Genomic DNA, 19,957 nt, shown 5'->3' with positions numbered 1-19,957 from the left:
TGAAACAATTTCTCCTTTTAAAAATATAAATCTGACCTTGAAAAACATAGAAACAAACAAACAAACAAATAAATAAGCAAGGAAGCAAGCAAGCTGGAAACTAATGCAGGGAGTCTGGATATGTAGGCCAAAATTTAAAACACTTTTCCATCAGACCACACGAAGAATTATAAAATGAATTATTGCACCACAGCCTCTGTGGATTTAATTTCTGCTTTGGAAAGCCATTATTTATAAACACGAGAGAGTAATAAGATGTACTGTACTTCAGAATAGACTGCATTACTTCATGTGGCTTACATGTTAATTACAAAAGCATTAGGGCATGATTATGTGTTGAAGTAATTAGAAAATCGGTATGTGATACAGCATCCAACACCTTTAAGGCCAGGATGATGACAGCCACCTAAAGTTTCTCAATGCCAAGGCAGGAACCTGTATGCCACAGAACTAAAATTAAACGCATGTGACAACCTGATAGGTAGAGATGAGACCACGACGAGGATCCCAGTGACCTCTAAATGACTTTGAAGAAGACTGAATTTTCAGAGGGCAATTTAAGCAGAGAACCAAGCAGGATCGAGAGTCTAAAGTCTTTTCAACAACATACTTCTGCTCGACAAGTGAAGTGGAAGGTCTGTCACTTAACTGCTTCTCATTTCCTGCTCCTCCTCCTAGCAAGGAGGAAGATGATAAAAGCTAACATTACTGAGAGTGAATGAATCCCTACTGATAGGTGAAGACAGTCTCCAGAAGTGAGGTCAAGCACTGAGGCTCAGGAGCTGGAGTGGGGCTCCAATGGTTGGCTCCAAAGCCTGCGTGCTCCATCAATGAACGGAATACTTCAAAGTAGGGATGCAGGCACCTCCCTTCAAACCATGTGGTAAAACTGATAGAAGATTCTGGAACTTGTTTTCAGTTCCTCAACAGTAGGTGCACTGTTACCACAAAGACTGTTGACAAAGTCTCCCTTCTTTTCTTGCAGTTTCAGGAGCATGCTTATGGGTCAAAACATTCCACATTTGGGAGGCTCCTAGCACAAGGCTCTCCTGCTTCTTCCACTGCTCTTTGCCCCAGCTAAGATGTCCCCTGTCTTCACCCCAACTCTATTAGCTGGGAGATAAGGGCAGGTTTCTTGCAAAGCCTGAGCTGGGGACACAGCCTTCCTTCCGGAGTCTGAGCACCCCTCATGTTCCAAGGGTCTTACACATCTACCGTATAGACAACTCCAGATCACAATTCACATTTGTGTTTGTGACAGAGTAAGTCACTTCGGGGGGCAAACTGCCAGAGGAGGAACTTGCATATGTGTTCACTTTCCTCAATCACTTAGGCATAGGTATAAAAACATTACTGGGGGATTCTTTCAGAGAGCTCTTATGATCACGCCCTTTCCCAGGTCAAAAGCCCACCCCAACACAGCCAGGCCCCAAGCCCGAAGCAGCTATTAGAAGGATCAAATACCTGGTGTGTGTGTGTGTGTGTGTGTGTGTGTGTGTGTGAACTCATTTACCTTATACTATCTCTTTCTTCAAAAAGGACTTTCTCCCTTTTTATAAAAACAATATATTCTCTTTGTAAAAAGATTCAAATGATACAGAAGTACATTCAAGTTACATAGATGGTAGGTAGGTAGGTAGGTAGGTAGGCAGGCAGAAGAAAGGGAGAAGGGAAGGTAGTCAAATGAACTTCCTCAAGATCCTCCTTTGGAGATAACCAGTCCTAACAGTTTGAGGTACATCCTTCTGGATTTAAAAATGAAAAAAGTGAGAGTGTAATTTATACATATTCTATAATACCATCTGGGTAAAAAACAGGGAGGGAACGAGATAAATATATAATTGCTAATATATACATAAAATGTCACTTAAAGGTGTCAAAATAAATGGTCAATTTTGACTGGCTCCAGGGAGTAGACCTCGGTAGCAAGGATGGGAAGTGCGCTTGTTACTCTACATCCTTTTTTACCATTTGAATGCGGAACCATGTGAATATATTTATTAAAAGAGAAAATGTACTTAATAAAAGTCCAAAACAGTGCTTAGCATAGAGCAAGCACTCAATCAATACTGCAAAATAAACGAAACAAATGAGCCTATCCATTTTAACAAAATAGAAATTACGCTACTTGCATGGCACATGCTGTTTTAAGTAACCTACTACAGCAAAACAACAGCAAAACAAACAAAAACACTTGATTACTGACACAGAAAGGCATCCATGATTGGTTCTTACAGAGGAATAGTATAAGCTACGAGTAAAACATTTTAGATATCAAGCAACTGGCAAAGATACCAGCTACCATTCTAAACATTTTCTCCCTAGACTCCTGCGGGTAAAGAGTACATATAATCAACCATGCAAAGTCTGGCTGCTCAGGCCTAAGGGGCTCTATAACAAGAGGGGCAATTTTTTATGTTCACAGTTTACCCCAAACGACAGATAAATTTTGTTTTGTTCTATAATTAGTCATGGCTATATTCACACAAAAACCATCGTCTTTGCCCAAATCTTCAAGAAACATGTGCTGCATTTATCATGTTACTGCCCATCTCTTGACCTACAATCCCTTATCTAGGGGAATTCAAGCACCCCAATTCGAAAATCAGATTCTAGTTGAATCTTACACAAACTGGTGATCATCGAAGCAAAGTGCTTTACCCAAGGTCACATGACAAATACTGGCAAAGCTGAGATCTGGCTGTGAAAGCAATTTTTCAGTGGGAGCATAAAATCTGACTGATAGTCTTTTTGTTTGTCCCTTTGTCCCCACCTCTATCCCAAGTGCACACAGCCATTACCAGCTCCCCCAAATAAAAACCCTCAGATGTCTCATCTGGGTCCCACGCCTATTTACAGAACCACTTTTTGTAGCCCCTTCACCCTAACTGGTGAACTCAGACTAACTATTCTCACAAAACGGAAAATCTCTAACAAGCTCTGGATCTCATTATACTTTGTATGAAGCTTTTTGTTTTAACAAACGAAACTGTTTCTAAGCACTTTAGTAATCATTTTAGCTGTACCATTTGCATACTGGTTAATGTACTAATTGCAGATCTGCTTTATTTGTTAAAACTAGAACCTTGGTATGACAACATTTGGTTAACCATTTTGACTCGTGTTCACGTTTTGGAGTTTACATGCTTGAAAATAGCACCGCCCATTTAAAATGTCCATTAATACATATTCCCCTGATTTTAACAGGCTTTTTCTCTCAAGTTTTCCAAAGAAACTTCATATTAAAAATTACGTTACCCTATTTTATATAAAGAATTCCTTGAATAATAAACAATGGTTGAAATATCTGCACTGAAATCATGTTCAATTACTACTCAAAATATTTGGTACTTTAAATATGTGCAATGTCCCCGAATCACGTGCATACATCATGTTTTATGAAATACACCTGCAGTAGGCAAGACACGTCAGCAAGAAACCAACTAATGAAAGAAAAGAAAGTATCTTTGGGAGAAACGAAATACATAAATTCTTAGGTTGTTACTGTAATGATTTCCTGAATAAAACATAAATCATGAAGAATGATTCTATTCCTTCAGGGAATTTAAATTAATAGAACGTTCATGCCTAGATATTTTAAAAGGAACTGGGAAATTTGGTGCTCACACCAAATTCCTATGGAGGTGGAGGAATCTCTGAACAATTTCTTTAGTGGATCAAATATCTCTAGTCTCTAGAGAAAATATCATATGTTTTAGGCACAAACGAATCTCACTGTCACAAAAATAACCAGTGTGCCAGGGTAAAGGTGGCAGTGGTCATGGTGTGGGTTTGGGACAGCAGAGAGAGCTGGAAACCGGTGTCCTAGGGGAGAGACGGTGATGTCAGGAATCAGATGGTGCTGGCCCTGCCATGGTAGATGCAAGACTCAATGAGAGTACAGTCTTCCCCAAGCTTCTTCAGGACTTTGTTCAAGCTGGTGCGAATTTCCCAAACATTTTACACAACAGTGTTTGGATATAAAGAAAAAGGCGCGTTCTAATTTCACAGCACATTCCAAAGCAACTCAAAAACTATTCGACATGGAAAGACTTCTAGGAGACATAAGAACTAAAGTTGACTATCTCCTCTCACCCCCAACTTCTCTTTTGACTTAACTGGGAGGAATTTAAACCTTTTTCTTACTCACAATGCTATTTATTGTAGGAATTGGATGTGATAAACTACATGGAATCCTTTAAAAAGTGCGAAATGCTACACAAATAGATTAGTATAGTACTCAAAGGATGGCAAATTTATAGATGATTAAATTGTAATGTGAACAGTTTTCTGTTTAGGTAACTAGAGAAATAAAACAGGATCTAGCTATATTCCTTTAAAAGGGTCTTATTATTCAAGGCAGTGGTCTCTGTATGAGTTTAATAAATAATACAAATCATACCTTAGATTTGGTTCCCCTTCTTCTAAACATAACATCAACCTAGCCCTTCACCTAACTGTTACAAGCGAGGAAGGGAGCAGTCGTACCTCTAGGCTCTACTAGTAACTGGACCGTGAACTTCACACCAGCAAGCTTGTCCTCCTCAGGATCCCTGAAGACCAGCCCATCAAGCACCATGCAAAGGGCAATGTTTCCAGAAGATCCCACCTTTATAACATCATCACCAGGGCACAGTCCAAGAGTTATTTCAGTAAAAGAGAAAGAAGAGTCAACAGACAAAAAAATAAATAATTGAACGACAAATATGAGGACAAAGAATTGCAGTAAAATGGTATGATGTCTGAGATCTGCTTTAAAATAATGCCTCCCCTCTCCCCACCCACCCTGAACAAAGAACAAAGCGGGGGAAGAGAAGAGATAAAACGAGAGTCACGGTAAGTTGGTGGTTGTTAATGCTACGTGATGTGATAAGGATATGGCGTCGCTCTACATTTAAAAACTGTCTTAACAGTTTTTTTAAAACTGTCTTAACATTTTTAAGCTGTAATTTAATCTGGTATGAACCAAATTTGTTTTAAAATACATGCATACACGCAAAACATAAAGCACTCATTAAAAGGAAATTAAGAAAATGGGCGAAGGTGGTCAAAAGGTACAAATTTCCAGTTACAAAAGAGATAAGTCATGGGGATGTAATGGACAGCATGGAGACTATAGTTAATTATACTGTACTGCATATTTTTAAGTTGCTAAGAGAGCAGATGTTAAAAGTTCTCATCATAAGAAAAAAAAGTCTGTATGTATGGTGATGGTTGTTAACTAAACTTATTGTGGTAATCATTTTGCATGTATACAAATATCGAATCATTACATTGTACACCTGAAACCAAGATAAAGTTATATGTCAAAAAAAGAAAAATGCACCAAAAATTTTTTTATCTTGGGTGGTGGGATGAAACCAAAGAATAAATCAGTCAGTTTCACACAACTACTAAGCAGAGAACCACTATTCATAGCAAACAGCTCTTTCCACCAAGCCTCATGCACTCATCAACATGTATTATAGCCATCATCTCTTTTTTGGTTTGTTCATTTTAGGGCATACAATGTGATAATTTAATACATATATACATTGTGAAACCACCACCTCTTTAATAATCTACCCATACATACACCCCTGAACGAAGTGAGACCAGACCCTGAAAGCGTACCCAATATTACCCATCTAACACTCTCTATAGTCAGTGGGGCTTTTACCTACTAGCCCTATCCTCAAAGAACAAATGCATATGTCCAATCTCTCTGCCTAATGAGACCAGTTCAACTCAACAACAGAAGAGATAAGAAAGCCAACAAGATCAAACTCTGATATGTAAGAAAGCTTCACATTAGCGGGCTAATAAAAACCAAAAGAAGCCCAAACCATTGCATGCCATTTATTGGGAAGATTTATACTAAAGTTTTACTCTGTTTTCTTACTCTCCAATTCCTCACTCACTCCATGCTTCCTTTCTAGCTTCAGAGGCAGACAATAAAGTCAAGAAATAGCCAAGAAACTCCACAATGGCAGAGAGGGAGAGGGAGGTAGGTTAAGCAATGACACACTGTTCTAGAAATTCCAACTGATAAAGGCACTAAGTTCCAAGACCAATTACTAGGGACAGCTAGAGAGACTGTGGACCTTTTCTGATCTGTCCCTTGACAAGAAAAAAGATTATCTTGGCAGAATGTTTTTACGTTAGTATGGACAACCAAGATACAGCTGACAAAAGCACTGGCTGAGCAGAATAGCTTAAAAAGATTTTGCTGGTGAGCTGATAAAAGTCTAACCCCCAAACAAACGGATTCTTTTGATCTTACATGTCACAGGGGCACTGCTCAGTTCATCTTCCCAGAGCACAGTACTCACTGCACAAATGTTCAGACTCCCGACCTTTGCCAACTGAGTCATATATCCTATCTCTACATGGATCACACAAAAGCAGGGGGAAAACTTGAACATAAGCCAATCCTTTGGGCTGAAGGGGATAAGAATTCGAGGAGGAATTCTCTTATTCTTCCTCTCTGAGCTTTTAAGGGAAGTTTTCTTTTGTTGAAAACTGCTTAGTTCCTGTCTTATGGATAATGTGAATCATGATGTTTCCCATTTTGCTTTGGCCGCCAGGAGTCCCTGAGCCAGATGTGCAAACCAAATCTATAACTGAATTAAACCTAAAGATTCAGTGCTGACATCTAAAGAGTCTGAGTGTTTGTCTCATGAATCCTAAAACAAAACGTCCGTCACTTGTCATGTGGATTCCTACTTTAGGGAAGAGGGTCATGAATGGCAATATGGGTGATTGCATAATGCTGGTTTCTCCCTGGGATTTCGGATGCATTCTGAACCACATTTTATGACATATGACAGGGCAGAATTTGTCCAATTCTGGACATATCCACTAAGAAACTCCTTTCACCATTCAATTATCCATATTTCTCAAAATTGTGGGTTTTCTGAAAGCATGGTCTTTAAATAGGTCTACACAAATTCTATCTGAGGTTATGTCAAATAAACACACAACTTCAAAAAACATAAGTTTTTTTATTTTTATTTTTATAGCTGCCTATGCATTTTGCTTTAAGTCATATCTAACTTAATTTTAGAAGCAGTAAAGCAAGTCAAGTATGACTCCAATGTTCAGGCTGTTAGACCCACTCTAAACTGTTTTTTTCTACATCTTTACTTTTCATTCGATACCCAATTTTTAAGTAATAATTGGTTTGAATCTTTCTCTCTTAAAAGTACAAATATTTAATGACTGATTCTTAAAGCAAGTCATGAACCAAATTAACAAATCACTATACTATATGAACTAATCATCACATACAGAATAACGCTGTAATCTGCATGGACTCCTTTTAGCTTTTATGTAATAGGAAGAGCTTGGCAGAAGCTCTCTGGTAGCACTTGAGTGAGCTGGGAGTTTTGTCTCACATCTAACAAATAAGCTTATCCCTTATCCAAAAATATCCAGAGATATCAAGCCCTGAGGTGATAACAAAATCCATACTCTGCCCTCTCTAGCCACATAGTGACTTTTATTAGACTCCAAAACAAACAAATGAACACACAAATAACCTTCATGGGTTACTGTTACGATGAGTACAGTGAATGCATACAATTCCAGATGTGATCCATGTAAAAAGCAGGTTAAACAAGTTGGCAGGATCCTGGGATACCTATAATAAATAGCCCCTTAAACCGGAGTCCTCCACGTTTTTGGCGCCAGGGACCAGTACTCCTATGAGAATCTAATGCCCGAAGATCGGAGGTGGAGCTGAGGCAGTGATGCTAGTGCTGGCTTGCCTGCTACTCATCTCCTGCCATGTGGCCCAGTTCCTAACAGGACACGGACCAGTACCGGTCTATGACCCAGGGGTTGGAAACCCCTGCCTTAAACCGTTAAGGAGCAGGTATAACACTGTAGCACAGCTGAAGTTCTCTTAACCAGTCTCGGACTGGATTAATTACACTCTCACAACATAGTGATGCATGTGGACGGCTAAGCAACCTCTCACTGTCACTGGTATTAGCTAACAAGCCTGACAACTGTTCCCACTGGCCAATGTGCAGTGCTTACCAAGACTCAAGTTATATTTGCTTCAAAACATGTTTATCCAGGTTAGACTTGTTTCTGATATTACATAATTTAATTAAATATTAAGTAATCAATGAAATTTGAGTCTGAAGAGAAACTGAGCTGTTATTTCTATAAAACTAAACTGAATGCATTAGAAACACTTGACAAAAGTAAACAACTAAAAAGGATTGCTGCAAAACTAGGTATGTTTGAGACAATGTTAATATTCTGAGGGGAAAAAAGTGACTGAAAATCTAGATGAATTCAGTATCCAGCTGCTTTGAAAGTTTTGATGCTCTGCTGCCACTTTATAAAGCTTGGATATTGTTAATGGTGTATTATGAGTGTGGTCTATGCAGGAAAGACAACACAGAATATAAATCAGAGGACTTACATTCAAAGGAGAACTCCTGACACTACGTAAAAGACTGAGCAATTCTGAACGTTGATATTTCTAAGTTTAATAAAATGTTTATGGTGGGTATGCATCATTTTTGAAAAAAAATTCCACTGTTAACTGATTAATCATCTAACTACAGGTCCCAATTGTACTCGATAGGGCTTTCTCTAAGGAGCTAAGCCAACGTCTGGGCCCTCCCATGTAAGTTTGTCTTTCCTTGATAACGAACTTGAGCAAAAATGAAAGGGTGAAGTTAGCCCTGATGAAATCTCACTCCACTTTCAGAGGCCATCTCCTCCAGAGCTTGCACTGCCCTGAGTTCCAGAGTGGGGCTCCTAGTCCCACGCCTTTGGTGCACCAGATAAAACACTTAAAGCACTGCTTCTTCTTATCCCTTCACATTTATAACCCATTATCTCAAGTCTACATAAGCTCAGCTAGGAGTCGAGCAAGGCAAGGTGTGGAAATTCTTCTTCTCTAGGATGTTTGCATTTCAGAGGATCTATGTTCACCTATCTATAAGTGTAATCAGTTCAAGAGTATATCAAGAAGTACAAAAAATGTCGAGACTGTGGAAGGGGAGATATTTTGGAACCAAGATAGCAAGGAGCAGGTTAGTCTTAAGGCCGACAAGCTACAAAGTGAAAAAAAACAGACTTAAACTCCATCTGTGACTTTGAGAAACAACCTTTCCAAGCCAGTTTCCTTGTATAAAAATAGGGTACCACCACCTACTTCACAGGATTAAATGAGATACAGAGTTATAAAGCACCTAGTACAGTCCAGGAACACAGTGGGTGCTCAAAATCATGGCTGCTTTCCAGTGTTCTACCTTTTCACATCCAACCCCACTCCATACCTCGAAATGGCCTTATTTTTACATCTTCCCTTCCTTGATTTAAGGACCCAAAGATTCTCTTAAATGTAGCTGGAGCTCCAACCCTCAAGGACTCCCAAAATCAGCATCTCAGGGGCACTTTTATGAAGAAAGCTGTATAGGGCAAAGTTATGTTACTTGCATGATATGTCCTCTATCCCTCAGTACACTCTTGGGAACTCAGAAAGTATGAGGCACTCAAAATGTGATCATCAGTTGCTTGATTTATACTATTAAAGTTGCTGAAAATTAATGTACAGTAAGATCGAAAGCAAAAAAAAAAAAGCAAGTCAGTTTATTTTTTTTACATCAATAGTCTCAACCTATTTTATTATAGTGAATTATCACTTAAAGATCTCTGATGTGGTTGCTAGATTTAGAGATCTGAGTTGAACACCTTGAAAAGAGCAGATCATCACCATTCGGGAGAAGGGTCTCTGCATACCTAGCTGGGAGCTTGTTTAGGGCAGGGCACTCTGCAGGTACACAGCAGGGTCATGGTGAGTGTGTCAATATCATCACTCCCAATTCAAGAGAAGGATCTTGAATCATATACATGCACAATAAAGATGAGGATGTTGAAGAGTACAGGAAAGATTAAATATGGTTGGCCTGGTCTAGTGCTTAAATGAAAGGAGACAGCCATGACACCAAACCAAAGGAGAAAAGGGTGAGGAGGGAATACAGCTAGTTTATTTTTAACAACATTCTGAACACACACACACATCTGGTCACAGCTCACTCCCCCCCTTCCGTAAAAGAAAAAAATCAACTTGTATAAGTCCTGAAGAACAAAGTGTCTGGATTGAGATGTCTACATCTCTCTGCCTCCACCATGCAAATGAGTTATTTTTTCTCGATAAACAACAACCACTACTGGATAAACAACAACTACTATATATTGCTTTAATTTTCCCTTTAGAAAACAAACACAAGTTGAGAAAGCTGCCTTCCCAATTTGCCAAAGATGATAAAATGCAACAGCTGCCACCTAAGCAATCATTCAGGTTTCAAAGGTATTTGTGATAAAGCTGTTATTTCCTCTAGAGGAAAGCTTTTCTCCTCCTCAGGTGTTGATTACTGATTCATACAGAAGCCGATAAGAACAAATGAGTTATGGAGCCTATGAAGGGCTGATAGTGATAGAATCTGCCTCAAGAGGCAGAGTGGCATCTGAGAATTGTGATGCTAAATCATTTCACTTCTCTTCAGTATATGCCTTGGGAATACCTTCTGCTTACTAGATACATTCAAAAGATTACACAAGAAATAATTCTGTCCTTGGACTTTCTGCTCTGGTGTGCTAATACTTTAGATATAGTTAATATACTGCATATTTCTTCTCATTAATAAGAGGCAGGGTTATTTTTCTACTTTCTCTGAGCTTCTTAAAAAGTAGAGGTCTTTGCTAAAATATAAGACTTGAAACAATAAATTGCATAGAACATATAGGTACTAAACTATAGACCTTGGTCTTAGAGAGAATTTTATGAATTTGACCTCAAAGGCAAGGGTAAAAGGTAAAAGGTAAAAGCACAAGTAAATGAATAAGAATATATCAAAGCAAAAGAAACCAACAGAAGCAACCAACTGAATGGGAGAAGATATTAGCAAACAATACCTCTGATAAGGTAATATCCAAAATATATAAAGAACTCATACAACTCAACAACAAAAATACAAACAATCCAATTTAAAAAATGGGCAGAAAATCTGAACAGATACTTCTCCCCTGAAGACATACAAACAGCCAACAGATTTAAGATGCTCAACTTCACTAGCTATTAGGGAAATAAAAATTCAAAACCACAATGAGATACCACCACCTCACACCTGTTAGAATGGCTATCATCAACAGGAGAAGTAATAACAAGTGTTGGAGAGGTTGTGGCGAAAAGGAACCCTCATACACTGCTGGTGGGAATGTCAATTGGTACAGCCACTATGGAAAACAGTATGCAGGTTCCTCAAAAAATTAAGAATAGAATTACCATATGACCCAGCAATCCTTCTTTCAGGTATCTGTCCCCAAAATTTGAAATCATTTATCTGTAAAGATGCATGCACCCTGATGATCATAGCAGCATTATTTACAGTGGCCAAGACATGGAAACAACCACAGTGTATTTTGATAGATGACTGAATGAAGATGTGGTACATATATAAAATGGAATATTATTCAGCCATAAAAAAGATGAAATACTGCCATCTGCCAACAACATGGATGGATCTTGAGATTACCATGCTAAGTGAAATAAGGCAGACAGAAAAAGTTGAGAACCATATGATTTCGCTCACATATGGGATATAAAACTGAAAGCAACAAACAAACAAGACAGACAAACAAAAACTCATAGACACAGACAACAGTTTAATAGTTACCAGAGAGTAAGGGCAGAGGGGAGGAGGGACAAAAGGATAAAGGGAGTCAAATACATAATAACAAAAGGAGATTTGACTTTCGATGGTCAACACACAATGCAATACAGAGATGATGTGTTATAGAATTGTACACTTGAAACCTATATAATTGTATTAATCAATGTCACCCCAACACATTTTAAAAAGTTTTTAAATATAAAAATAAGTAAAAATAAAAAAATATACTGTTAAGGTATAAAAAAAACTAGAGGTCTTTGGAAAACAGTAATTATTCACATGAAATGACAATTAACAATAAATAAATATGTACTTCAAATAAAAACCCCAAAGCAAACCATATTTAAAAAGGCAGATTCTTAACAGCTCTACGAATATAGAGAGTAAGCATAAAAAATACTTGTAGGTGCTATCAGATATTGAAATATTAAATACTGAAATAAAATTATCCTAAACTTTTAAATTATCAGTTTTTAATTCAAAATGGTTTACAATAGCAACAAAATAGTAATTTTAATTTTAATTTTTTTAAAATTATTTGAACATTACAGAGTTGTCCAGTAAACTGCACAACTTTTTATGCAACTTGAAGCTAATATTTAGTACCCAAAACAGGTTTGGGATATCATCACAGAGAACTTTTTGGAATCAACTCTCAAAGGTGAGGTTCTCGTAAGTTCTTGTTATGTTCTGGTCACAGGTCTTTTATAGAACCAGCACACATTCAGTTCTCAATCAAACTACGCAATGAATCCCAATTACCATCAAGCGACCACAGGAAAAAATTAAGTAAACATGCTGAAAACCATCCAACGGTTTGCTTCTTATATGGAAAGTATTACTGAGAAAGCCTCACAACCTTATGAGATAGAATATCTCTGTGGAATAGTGTGTGCGTGCGCGTGTGTGTGTGTGTGTATTTATTAATTATTCAAGACAATACTGAGCCCCTGTACATATAATGAACAATTCTAGCCAAGAGTTTTACATGGGCCAAATTATTTGAAAGAATAAGAAAAAAATTATTCGTGGATATCAAATTCTTAACAGTGACAAATTATATGAAATGTCCAGAAAAGGCAAATCTATAGAAACAGAGAGTAGATTAGTAGTTGCCTGGGGATGGGAATAGGGATTGACATAAAAGGGCACGAGGGACCTTACCGGAGTGAGGGAAATGTTCTGAAACTGGTTTACGGAGCTGGTTGCATAACTTGGTAAACTTACTAAAAATCTCTGAACTGTACACATTAAAAAGGTGAATTTTATGGCATGAAAAGTATAGCTCAATGAAGGTTTTTTTTTTGTTTTATTTTAAGTGACAGGGTGACCATTTGGACTTAGCATTTTAATGGGGACTGGAAAGTAACTAAGTAAGTATGTGATCAAATCTTCAATTTTGAGAGAATGTTCATTCTAGTACCTTTTAATAATCTGAATCTCAAAAGAGAAGGTTAATTAAATTATAGTACTTTCATACAATAAAATATATGTACTTATTTTAAGTTATGCAGGGAAAATATGACAATCGAAATGTCTATCAGTGGAGGTGGTTCATTGAAAGAAATCATGGTATAGCCATCGTCTGAAAGTAGTGTAGTCCATACTAAATAGTCAATTAAGAATATGTTAGATTATATACAATACATATAGAAATATATCTAGGATATACTGAATGAAAAAGTACCCAGTAGAACAATGCATACAGTAGTACACATGAGAAATGTGTGTGGATTATCTATGTATGTACATGTGTTTGCATGAATATTTGGATAGATAAATATCAAATTGTCCATAATGCTAACCCCTGGGAAGAGGAAGAGGACTTTCCACCAAAATTCAAGAATAGGAGTTGGAAGCATGAATGTGTACCCAACAGCTAAGAATGGTTGTCACTGGATACGTGGGATTTATCTTTCTTTTTTTTTTTTTAATGTTCCTTTAAACTGTCTATATTTTCCTACTGGAGAGGAAGGTTAGTATAGCAGTCAAGAGATGGCCCAGATTTAAATCCTGGCTCCTTTTTACTTGATGTGAGATCTTGAGCAAATTGCTCAACCATTCTGTTGCAGCTTTTTGCCTCTGTCAACTGAGTATAACAGCACCTTCTCCAATAGCCTATGAGGATTGACAAAGCGCATTATACACACAAGGCACTTAGAACAGAGTCTAGCATATAATGTATATTTTTTGTTAGTGCTCAACAGCATGTACACCAATACCTTAATTGGTAATAAGAAAACGAACAGAAACTGCATTTTTGCAGAGAAAAAAGAAAACATAACTACACAGGCACTGACCAACCTCAGGTATGTTCAATATCAATATGCGAGCAGACTGTATTAGGTTATAAATCAAAGTCTGGACTAGTTGTCAGAGCCTGTCTTATGAGCAACAATGACGTAACCAAACTCCCTGTGGACCACACTGAGGCCAGAAGGTACGTGGGTGGGAAGCTCCCAAGTGCCTCGGCTCAATGTGTTGTGACCAACTCATGATGCAAGAGATAATTAGTGTGTGTGACCAGACCAATGGGCAGGGGACACCTGAAACACAAACGCTCCAATATAAACACTTATTCCTAATTATTGACCTCAATGGGATCTGTGGCCTCATCTTGGGACATACAGTATAACCCAGGGTCAATTATCTGATACTTGAACCAGCAATAGAAAAAGTCATTAATCATAACATTCTAATAACACAGGCAAACCTGTGAGAAACAGCAAGTTCTAAAGGAGAATTGCCATTTCTCATACCTCATGGTGTAAGAACTTTCAACTTCAGTAGTCCTTCGGATCTTTTCCAATAGCCACCTACTCAATCCACACAATACTAAAAATTCTTTCTTAAAGGAAGGACACATATTTATTGAGTGATTACTATATATCAAATTCATCTATTTCCCTCAAAACTCTTTGAGGTAGGTATTTGAATCTTTACTTTTACAAATTAAGAAAATTGCGGCTCAGAGGAAGTATATTCCTTACTCGGGTCCATCCCTGAGTGGAAGGGCTGAGAATCAAATGCAAAATCATCCATTTACAAAGCTACTGCTTTTCCCATGCACTGTAAATCCTGCTAGTTTCATTCTTAAGTGGTTCATGCTTTTTATTTCAACTGCAAAGCACTTCCTTCAAAAAGCTTATATACCACCAAAAATTTAGGTCATCTGACCAAAAATATTCCACCAAAGATCCTGAAATTTTCTTGAAATATATTTCTAATGGTCACAGTTGATATCGGCACTTCACTTTTCATTTTCTTTGTTTCTCCTAGGCCAACTGGTTTTCGACAAGGCACCAAGGTCTCACCCACAGACCAGAACAAATGACAGAAACTCCTGCTTTTAGAAACTCATTTTTTCAAAGTAAATTCATTGCCTTACTCATTTATCCACCTGTATATAATGTTAAATACAAATTCACAAATGAATTTTTGTCAGCCTTATTTAGTCACCTGATTTATAAGCTAAAACTAAAGAGGCAAGGTGGTCCAAAGTGGTACAAAACTATTGTGAGCTCTCCTATGACAGAGCTAGACACTTTTAAATATCTCCATTTATCTTTCGTTCTGATATACTATTTAGAAAACTGTCATGACCAAACTATAATAAACTGGAGTGATCAAAAGACAAATTAATGACATCAATCATCAATTATTTCCTCAGTCTTCACTGAAACAAACACTTAATAAGTGCATATCATTCAAAACAACGACAGCTGGTTCTCTATTGGTCTGGTGTTCAATTATTTTTATATTGAATGAGATTGACCAGTAACAGAGGTCAAAGCTTAGCATTAGCTTTCCCAAAAGTAAATTTAATTTTTCTTATTCTAGATTTTTATTTCAGTAAATTCAAATTAACTGAATCAATTGCCTCATGAAACTGTGAAAAGAATAAACAAAGCTGTCGTTAGACATTTCAGGTCAAATGGCATCAAAAAAAGGCCATAATCCTACTAGAAATTCAGATTCATTGATATTTTCAGGGAGAAACAGTATATATCAAACCATGTTGCCCTTTATAGGATACCATTAAAAGGCTTTCCATATGTATGAATGAGATTCATATATAAATATAGATTATTTAAATTGTCAGGAAGTCCTTAAAATCTCCTCTGGAGATACTTCATTAAATAAAGAACTAGCAAACTATTTTCCTTGGATTTAGATTGAGTAAGAGTTTACACAGAATGTAACGAGGTCAATTTGTGTTAATCAGAATCACTTTAAACGTTCGAAGGAGTTTAGTCCTTGAAGAAATTTGGAGGGACATTCATTCTTGATCTATTCATTATTTTAAAGTCAGATTTTAAAATAAATTTTACATAGTTTTAATAACACTCCACTCACAAGAGAACTGACATGATTCTCTCACTGGCCAGTCTAGAGAGGTAATTACATGAACACAAAGAAAGAAAAGGTTCGACCCAATAACACTTGGCACCAATGTTATTCCACATTCAATAGTCTATAAAATTTATCATGAGGTATATAATATATGATTATCTTAGAACTCACCCCAGCTATCTAGAAGCTAACTGACTAGGAGTTATAAAGAGACGAAAGGGAAGTGTTCTGGACTCCAGGGGTGTATTTGTCAGGTATGCATACGTCTAGTTGACTAGAGTATTCCAAACTGATCTTTTTCAGTCAAGTTCTCTGTACCTGCTCATTTTCTCTCAAGCACTTCTTGTTCTTGTCTCCATCTATTCTTTCAACACACTGTATTTCATTTCACGCACAGTTCTAGGTACTGGGGATACAGGAATGAGTATTCCTGTATATTCTCTGTGACTCTGGCTATCTGAAATGATCTCACCAGGTGGCTAATTTCTGATGTTTATAGACAGGGCTATTCATATACACATCTATTCCTAAGAGGCCCCATCTACTGCCCAGGGCCTAGGCAAATGCAGAGAGGAAGGGCCCCAAGACTGACTTACTACCTCCTGAGAGGAGTCATGGTGTAACTAGGGGGTACCAGGTCTCCAGAGCTGTAAGACATACCAGGAGCAGTGGGAATAATCTTTTGTCCCAAACGACAACTACTTGGCCTTAAGAACAGCAGAAAGTATAGCCAACTTTTCTCGACCCCTCACGCTTCTTTCATTTCTTTCTTAAAAGAACATGTTTTCTACCCCTACACCAAAATAAAAACAAAGTTCTTAATGAACATCAAAAGATTGGAGATAACACAAGAAAAATATTTGCAATACATATGAAATAGGACTAATTTCCCCAATTTAAAATGAGCTCTGATTAACACATGTATGTCAATGTGATAAACACAAGAATCCAACCGGAAGAAAAGGAAGAGAAAGAAAAGAGGGGGAAGCTGAAAAGTACAAAGCAAAGCACACAGCAGGCAATTTACATAAAGAAATTCAAATGGCCAAGGAACTTACAGGATCCTAAACCTGTAATTAAAGATAAGCAAGTGAAAACAGAGATAACATTTTTAATTTATCAGATTGGCAAAAATGTCATAGCTTGGTGATTTACTGGATCTAGTGGGGGTGTGGGAAAAGATATAACCCTGGTTAAAAAAGTCAATTTGCATATCCTTTCTAGAGTAAAACTAGATAGTGTTTATCAAAGTTTGAAATGTTTTTATCCTCTAACCTAGCAATCTATTAGGAATTTACCCTACAAATATATCAGCAAAATGTTTATACAGAAGTATTTACAAAAAGGCCCCTTAATTTTCTTCACTTGCAATATCTCCAAGGGCTCAATACAGCTCCTCCTCCCAAATATCTGGCAATTATTAAAATAGCCAGAATTAAGGCAAAGGTGAAATCAATTATTGTGTATCCATATGATGAAATGTTATACACATTAAAGTGAATAAGGAAGATTTGTGTGTGTTGACTGGAAAGAACTCTTAAAAATAGGAAAAAGTATGCACCAAAAATGGCTACAGAAAATGTAATCCCTTTATTAAACAATATAAAAAGCAGAGGGTCAGACAGATGCAAATATGTGCCAAAAACATTTTTTTTCCTGGAAGAAATTATTAAAAAATGTAATAATAGTTACATTTGAGGGGAGGCTTTTACTTCTCTTTCTCTTTCTGTATCTTTAGACACCATTTGTATGTTACCCACGTACATGTACAGTTTTTATTTATTTTCAATATCATGGGTCGCCTGAGTGTTAGACTGCAGGCAATTCTCTCTCTTTACACTCTGTTTTAGGAGAGTTCTGAGGGAGAAAATCAAAATATGAAATGAAGCAGGAAAAAAGAAGGCAAAGCAGACAGATCAAGTATCAACTTGGGTTCAAGGACAAGGCCAGAGTAGTTCTCCTTTTTTAATGTTTTAAACAAAAGGATAAATTATGCATTGCATGGTGGTAGGGAGCAAGAAGCCACAAAGAAATCTTAGCAGTTCAAAGCTGTGGAATGTAGAAAACAACCTGGAGGGAAAATCTTTAAAAAGCAATTCTGGAAGAATTATTCTTCCAAATTCACAAAGAAATGCACTAGCAAACTAAATAAAAAACCCACCAATAACAAATAAAACCATAACCCTACAATGCATTATAAAATCTTTTGGTAAATATTTATAAAGCCTAAGAGATAAAATCCCAAATTGAATTACTTCACATGCAGCTATAATTCTAAGTTGTATATCTTCACAGGCATTAAACAAAAAGCCTGGAATGTCATCTAGCTGGATGTCATTTCATAAATGGGGTTCCAATTCTTCATTATCCATGTATTTATCCAAGGTTTAAGAGGCAAACAATAAAAAAGATAATTCAAGAAACTTAATCCTCAACAGTCCCTTAGGGATGAGTCACTCTATGGATTTCAAACCATACAATGTTAAAAGTCTGAGGGACCTGATGAAGTACCATTGAGAGAAAAAAAAATTAAAATCATCTGAATATATATACATCATGTGCAATTGCCTGATTGATGCAATAAAAATAAAGGATCTGTGGAGAAGGGTGGCATTTTTCCTCCCTGTATCAGTTATCTATTTACTGCCTCTCAGTTACAAATTCACCCGTTACCACCTGATCTGAAAAAATAAATCTGAGCCCATTAGTTTTTCTTCTTCACTTGCTATCCAGCATGGTGTTGTTAAGTTTTGTCGGCAGAGGATGCTGGAAACACACGGCAGGAGGAAGGAGTTATAATTCCTGGTTCTGCTGCGCTCCCTCCGCAGGCTCCTAGGGCATGCGCAACTTCTCCAGCACCAGTCCGTAACAGTTCCGTAGTGGAGCGCCTCCAGTTAGACACCTCCCCTTCAACAGCTTTCCCTGGCACCCTAAGGATGGGTTTTCAGCAAGTTCTAGAGCGTGGATTTTTAACAAGTTCCACGGGCCTGGCACCACAACAATCTCTCTGCCATGCAGTGGGCCACGGGAAAGAAACATATTTAATGCAAACTGCTAAGTGATGTATGAAGAAGCGCTTGATTCTGCATGCTTAAGGAGGGGGCGGCATTAGGAGCTCACATTATACATAATGTGTTCGGCTGAACAGACACCAGCTGCATTAGCCCTGGGCCTGAGGGCTCACAGATCATCATTTCTGGTCTCCAATTTTGCTGTGCGTTATCACAGGGAATCGACCTGCTGGGAGGCAGTGGCAGAAGACTAGAGGACAGAGGGAATGGAGCAGCTTCCAGGAGCATTTCTCACCTCCCTCTTGGTTGACATCTCTAGATCTCCTTTGTGACTTCAGTGCCTATTTGCCCCATCTCCAATAGTAGTCTCCTCCAAAACACAGCTTCTTCTATTTGTGGCTCCATGCAGAGGCTGACAATGACTTCCTGTGTGGCTAAGCTCTCTAGGTTTATCAATGTGCCCTGTTGGGCTGCCTGCCGCACCATCACCTGTGGAAGTAACTTCACTAAATTTCCTCTTTTTTACTACTCAGACTAACCAGTTATAATACAATAGACGCATACACATGTGCTGATAATTCACTCTAGCTATTCCTACAACCCGTCATGCTCTGCTACAGTCCAAAGTTTAAACTTGAAGAAACTTAGAATTTCCAATAATATATCTTCATTTGGCCCAAAAGAGCCAACATTTAACTCCAGAAATGTTTTGGATTTTATATACAAATTCCTGGAAAATGGATTTGATGTCAACATATATTTTCTTGAAGGCTGAAAACTCTTCCCCGAATGAGATGATGGAAATGTTCCGTACCTGCTTTGTCTAACATCGTAGCCACAGGTACACACAGCCTTAATTTAAATATCTGCATGTGGCTAGTGGCTACTGTATTGGACAGCAAAGGTCTAGCGTAT

The 19,957-nt window shown here is 37.6% G+C and overlaps 1 protein-coding gene across 5 annotated transcripts in view; it reads right to left on the bottom strand.

Annotated features, from left to right (window-relative positions):
- SGMS1 (sphingomyelin synthase 1) overlaps positions 1 to 19,957 on the bottom strand; it is a 258,907-nt gene that overhangs the window by 61,106 nt on the left and 177,844 nt on the right. The window contains exon 1 of one of the 5 annotated variants that reach the window (XM_025042274.1): positions 4,489 to 4,588. The exons of the other annotated variants lie outside the window; for them this stretch is intronic. The gene's annotated coding sequence lies outside the window, so the exon portion shown is untranslated. Of the gene's footprint in view, positions 1 to 4,488; positions 4,589 to 19,957 lie in introns of those variants that run through there. 5 annotated transcript variants of the gene reach the window in all.

The sequence above is a fragment of the Pteropus alecto genome, unplaced genomic scaffold, assembly GCF_000325575.1.
Source record: "Pteropus alecto unplaced genomic scaffold, ASM32557v1 scaffold88, whole genome shotgun sequence".
Lineage (NCBI taxonomy): Eukaryota > Metazoa > Chordata > Mammalia > Chiroptera > Pteropodidae > Pteropus > Pteropus alecto.
Note: the sequence above shows the minus strand (reverse complement) of the source record. Positions and strands in the feature narration are given on the sequence as shown.